The following is a 6,296-nucleotide window of genomic DNA, read 5'->3' as shown; positions in this document are numbered from 1 at the left end:
CGACAGATGGCGCTCGCGCACTGCGGGCCATAGCGGGCCGCTCCGGCGGCTGGGGGGCGGCCGCGAGGAATGCGCGGCGCGGGTTCGAGGGCGTGAAAAATGAACATGTTCTGGCGGCCCGGCCAGTTCATTGAACTTGATTCAAATGCCACAAGAGTAGCAGTGCAATGTATTGCGAACAGAATGTTTCAAGTGTTGTCTGCTTTTCAGGAACTAAATCGCTTAAGGCGCAATCAGTCACAACATAGCGCAAGCGCGTGTTCGCAATGCAATGAAAGTCTAGGATTCCTACCGAACGCAAACGTCAGCATTGCGGTTAATTACGAGCGTTTCGAGAACGTGTTGTGAATAAGTGAGATCCGAGTAAGCCTTTATCTTCGGCTGTAGCGAGGTATCATTGGTACGCACACTCCTAGCTTGATTTCTGCAGCCAGTGAAGTAGGCTAAATCGTTCCTCATTCTTGTAGTTAAAGTACAACTTCAGACATAATGAAAACAAGTGAAGACAAGTTTTATTAAACTATTTACAGCAGTGGATTGAGGTGCATGAAAGAAATGAACGGCGTGCCTCATAATCATAAGGTGTTCTTGGCACGTAAAACCCCCAAAACAGCAACGAACAATCAGTCGCCTGTACGGAAAATGGGCATTACACCAGCTTGGATTTCTTTCTGAGCTCTGGTGTTTTGTTTGCCCGTTCGTGCGCTTTTTGTTTGCAGTATTGCCTCATTCTCATTGAAATATAATAATGCAATATCTGGGCGATTATGTCGGTCTTGTGAACGGCCCACGGAAATGCGAAATGAAAGTTATCCATAACCTCATCCAGAGTTTGCTCGTAAGCAAACTTGCTCGCAGAGTACTTCTGAAAGCAAGTTTCTGTGGCGCAAAGCAGATTAAACACGTTGGTGGTAGGGTGCAGCAGGTTTCCACGAGTCTTGCAGTTTACAAAAGCAGATTCGGGCTTCTCTGAGGTTGTTGTCTGTGATACAAGCCCCAGCTTACATTGAGAGCAAACCGTGTGCCTCAGAAGCTTCCTACACAAATACCCCGTTACATAATAAACAATACAATCTTCCACAGTCGCACTTGTGAACACATGAGCAAACGCCTCTTCGCACTCTACATCTGCGTCAACCAGACCATCAAGCTTTCGCTTCAGCTCCTCAAGTTTCGTTTCTTGCTCACAATTCACTTGAAAGGCTGATGTGAAATCCGAGAGCGCCAGAAATGGAGGTTCGTTTGCATTCTGGACCTCACAATTCCCAAATTTTGGTGGCTTAATTAAGCTGTATATGGACAGCATGTTGTAAAGCTGTAAGAAAGTCGGCATCGACGGATGCTCATTCTGACCAGCAGCTTGGCGAATTATTCCAAAAAATCTCTCGAGCACATCCTGATTAAACTTGGCTGTTAGAGCGTAGTTAAAACCACAAGTCTCAAGAAGATACTTCAAAAGCTGAATTGCAGACAGGATTGTCACACGCAAGCCCTCAGCTGTTGACTCTGTCAAAAAGTCCTCGCGTGATATTGTGCCAGAAACAAGCTCCCTCTCCCACGTGTTCAACCAATGCAGAGAGGAAGCTAGGACCCTCAAATCTTTACCGCCTTGTCTCAGTCCCTCCTTTGGATGACTTCGGTTAAGTGCATCAAACAAGTCATTCATTCTTAGCGTAAAATCTACAGTGGCTTTCACATCTTGCAGACCTGACGCTCCTCTGCTTGAGTAGTATTCAAGGCCCTTAGCTACACTCCTGCTGAACACTTGTGTGGCCAATTTGACTCTCATTTTCTCGGTGCTAGATGGGTTCATGTGTGAGAAGGTGAGTTTTGGACAACTCCTCAGGTAACCAGGAAGCTTGCTGTCCTCAACATACAGCTTGTCGTAGTGTGCCCACATTACGCACCCCACGTTAGTCCGCAACACCTTCTGTTTCAGGAGGCGGTTTCTCACACATTTGACCAAATGTGGTGCATCAGAAAACACATATACACTGCGCTTATCGTCCAAAGGGTGAACGAACGAGTTTTTTATGCACTTTAGTTCTCCACTTACACAGAACTGCTACCACATAGCCCTATTGGTTGCAGCACCATCACACACATTGGCATCGACGAATATTCCTACATCCTCAAGCAGCACAATAGCTTTCACTACCAGCTGTGCGAGGACTGTCCCTCTTGTTGGTCCTTTGCTTGCGAACACAGCGACTGGCTGAGAGTAACTATCACCAAACGCACGAAAGGTGAACACCTGTCCATGATCCGCAAGTTCATCCGAAGAGTTTGCCGCTTCACCGAAGTCCGCAAATCCAGCATACGTCATTGTCTTAGCGCTCACTCTCATCTCTTTCCTTACTTGAATTTCATCGAAAACCAATATGCCATGACGCTCCGAGCATGACTTTGTGGCTATCTTCTTCTTGAAGGCCAAAAAAAACGAGTGTCAAATCCACATTTGACCCGAAGCATTGACAGGTACTTCCGTACCGTGGTCACACAAGGTAGCGGCAAGATCTCATTGTCTCTTAGAAAAGAGTACCCAGATGGGCTTCTAATATGCAAAAGCAAGCATATCAATATCCAATGCTCAGTGTACCGTCTGTTCTTCTTGCTTCGGCATTTGGCAGCCGACACACATTCCTTAATTAATTCCACTTGAGGTGCAGGCAGCTTCAGTGCCCCCAGTTTTTCGTTAAGCACTTCCATAGACATGCTTTGCATCTTTGCTTGGGCCTGCTTCATATCTTCCCTAAGAACCTTCACACGTTTCAACAAGCGTTCTTTGGACCTTTTCAGCGCATTCCTTGCTCTGCGGAAAGCAAGCATTCTGTCACTACTTGGTACATATGAGAAGCAGTAGTGCTTGGTCGGTTTCGTTCCGTTTCTTTTGTCCATCTCCCTCTTCTGGCGAATCCGGAGTGTGTCAGATAAACTTGAGCACCACTTGCATGTGCTGTTCCCACGAACAAGAAGGGGGCACTTTTTGTGTCGCCACCGATTGCATGCATCGACAGATGCACTCTCTGGATGTGCCAGCGGATACACACTTGTCTTTGGCCCTCCGCCACATATGGGTATCTCATGCAAGCTTTGCAGAAAAGTCTTGACATCTTCTGTAGTAGCAACGTCATCCCGGATGTGAAACGCATCGACTGATACGCGCCTTCCCATCACAGATACAGACACCTGCATGTTCTGGTCAATGTCAACAACCTTTGTTGTGACCAAATGACTGCTCTCTGTAGAAGTGGCGGCGTCTGTGCTCAGTTCGCGCACCTTTGGATTTGTGCTCCACTTCATCTCAGTAAAAGCAACGTTGCGGATTCCATCCGTGTCTCGCCTGTGATAGCCCCATGATATGGAAGGAACTACGGAGGCTGATTGCTCTAACAAGTTGTTGAAAACTTGTTGACGAGACCCCTCGGCAGACGGAATGACTTTCGGGGCACCAACCTCGAACGGAGCCGCATCGGTGCTTTCAGTGGATGAAGGTCCTGCATGATCAAGGTCACTGACCTTGGTATCATCTGCTTCTTCAGCTTTCTCGGTACTATCTGCCGGATGAAAGCGCTTTTGCCTAGGAACGCAGGCAGGCTGCCTGACCGCCTTTCTCTTCCGATGTTTTACCAGTTTAGAGAGGTGTGCTGGACAATCGGGAAATATCGACGGCACTGCGTCGTCAGATAGGCATGCTCGGCGTGGGGTACTCACAAGGACGTTCCCGTTGTACTCAGCCGTCCAGGTCTTTGAGACAAAGCGGGGCTCGAAATGTCGCTCGCACACGTGGTCCGACGCTTTAAGGATCCGATCCTTCCGCGGAATGGCATGTCTCCAAAGTTTCAGGCGAGGTTCGTCTTTCGGGGCCGAAAATAGAGAAAACTTTTGCTCGCAGGACTTGTAACCGGTATTACACCGTGGTACAAAGCACTTTCTTCCCATTGTCGAAAGACATACATGAGCTGCCAAGTCGAAAACACGACCAACAGTGAAACGCGCGCGCGCGCCAGAGGAGAACTTGCAGCGAGCGCGGTCCGCACATGGCCCGCAGTGCGCCACCGCCCTCTCTCGGAGGGCGCGTGAACTACGGTCGTTAACTCGATGCACGCGCTCCTTTCGGACAAGCAAGCCGTAAAAAGGTACACAATATTCGCAAGCATATTCACTGTCAACACGAACATTTCAACTCATCAGTAAAAAGTCAAAATGTTGTAAAAATTTTATTATTTATTTTATTTATTTATTTATTTACAGGTTCTACTGGTCGATTGAGCCGTTACAGCGGTGGGGCATAAATCTAATCATTGTTTACATGAAATAGCAAGGAACATCTTATACAAAAAAATCTAAAAACCCCACTGTGTCATTACATATAGACAGTGAACAAATTCTGACATAACTATCATGTCAAGCAAAAAGAAGCGATGCATAGACAAAAAAAAATAGAAACATTTCCCATCACAATATTTTGCTCCACCACCTGCATTATCCATACATCATTCACCGCAGAACATTAACCATCACAATACAAGTCACACGAACTTTGTGTGATTTCGTACATTCAATGAAATTTAAAGAAAGCTAGCATTCACAAAGATTTACGTACAAAATTTTCTATAGTGTTGAATTCGATCTGTTTCTAACGTGTCACAATTCCGTAGTCTTTTATGGTTCTAGGAAAATACGAGTATTCGTATGTGTTCATATGAGATTTGGGGATTTGAAAGTTGCTGTGGTAGTCACTTCGTTCGTTCTGAACAGGTCGCGGAATGAGTTACTGCGCTACATCAAAGTTAAATGTATTTTGAGAAATCATAAGCAAGAGTTTTGTCTGGCTACACGACGGTGCTCGAAAAGGGTGGGTAAGTTTAGTTGTTGTAACATCTCTGTCACAGAATTAGTTGGAGAGTAGCTTGAAAGAATGGGGGAGACGCTCTAGGTGCCGACCAGTGCGGACGCGCGAAGATCGGCTCGTGCTTTCAAGAATGCTTTCCTGTGGTATCCACGGATTCGCGCCGAGTTTTCAGTCCCATCATGTGCCTAAGTTCTTAAAAAATCAGCAGATACCACCTTTGTGCTGGTAAGTGGACTTTTAAACCATTTTTGGGACATTTTTACACGGCAACCCCACCGGGGGATTTAAGCCTAACCAAGAAGGCGATTGTCGCTGATGCGCCGACCCGGCGCCAACGTGACTCAACGCTCTGCGCGTTCCAGGACCTGCAACTGAGAATGGAATACCAAGTAGACGGAGAGGACATCTCTCCAGAGGATTGCACGGAAGACATGGGTTGGAAGGAAGTCGAAACGAGACGCTCAAGGAATAAGCTAGCCGCAGTTAGTGTTCCTGCTGCCAAGGGTTCCACCAAGGCTAGTGTTGCGGGAGACGCTCGAGCCAGTCGTAGTAGGCATGACACCAAGCATACAATCGTGCGAGCTGGACGCATGCCACCACTACCCAAGGACTTCAGCGAAATTGTGCTACGACCACGTGGGGGATCAAATATCTCGAGAATTGGCACTGGAGCCGTGGCAGACGCGATAGTACTGGCGGCCGGCGTCAAAGAGGAGGAGGCCATGCAGGACATCATCTGTTCCAACTTGCAGCAGAACATCATGATGGCAAGCACTTCGGACCAAGACAGAGCTTCAAGATACCTCAAGGTCAAGCAAATTGACATTGGAGGCGAAGTTTTCGAGGTTAGCGCATACGCCACGGCACCCCTTGATACTTGTAAAGGAGTGATTCGCGAGATTCCCGTAAGTGATGCTCCGGACATTTTGACCCGAAAGATTGTGAACGCGAACAACCCGGTCGCGCTGCAGGCCAAGAGAATCAAGGACACTGCGACAATCATCATAGCGTTCGAAGAAGACAAAGTGCCCAGATTCGTGGGATATGGACCTTCACTTTTGCAGTGCTCTCTTTACCGCAAGAACATCGATATTTGTTACGTCTGTGGAAAGCTGGGACATCGGTCTGACGTCTGTTCGAACCCAGCTGAAACCATTTGTAGAGGCTGCGAGATCAAAAACCCAGATAGCCTGCACCAGTGCAATCCAAGATGCAGGCTGTGCGACGGTCACCATCCCACGGCAGACAAGGAGTGCAAGAACAGGTGCTTAGGGCCATACGTCGTCAGACGCAGACGTTGGGAAAGATCGTGAGCAGCCGCACAAGCCCGGGACGCATCAATCACATCCGAGTCCAGACATCAACGACAAGCAGCTTATTCGAGCCTACGGGACCCAGAGCATCCACAGACTACACAAGAACAGGAAAGGCGGCCCCACTC

The 6,296-nt window shown here is 47.8% G+C and overlaps 1 pseudogene; it reads right to left on the bottom strand.

Moving 5' to 3' along the window:
- Positions 1 to 2,795: 2,795 nt before the first annotated feature.
- LOC142803935 (uncharacterized) lies at positions 2,796 to 3,942 on the bottom strand (annotated as a pseudogene).
- Positions 3,943 to 6,296: the final 2,354 nt, after the last annotated feature.

Source organism: Rhipicephalus microplus, chromosome 3 (genome assembly GCF_043290135.1).
Source record: "Rhipicephalus microplus isolate Deutch F79 chromosome 3, USDA_Rmic, whole genome shotgun sequence".
Classification (NCBI taxonomy): domain Eukaryota; kingdom Metazoa; phylum Arthropoda; class Arachnida; order Ixodida; family Ixodidae; genus Rhipicephalus; species Rhipicephalus microplus.
The sequence above is the reverse complement of the archived record's forward strand: the minus strand, read 5'-3'. Positions and strand labels throughout refer to the sequence as shown.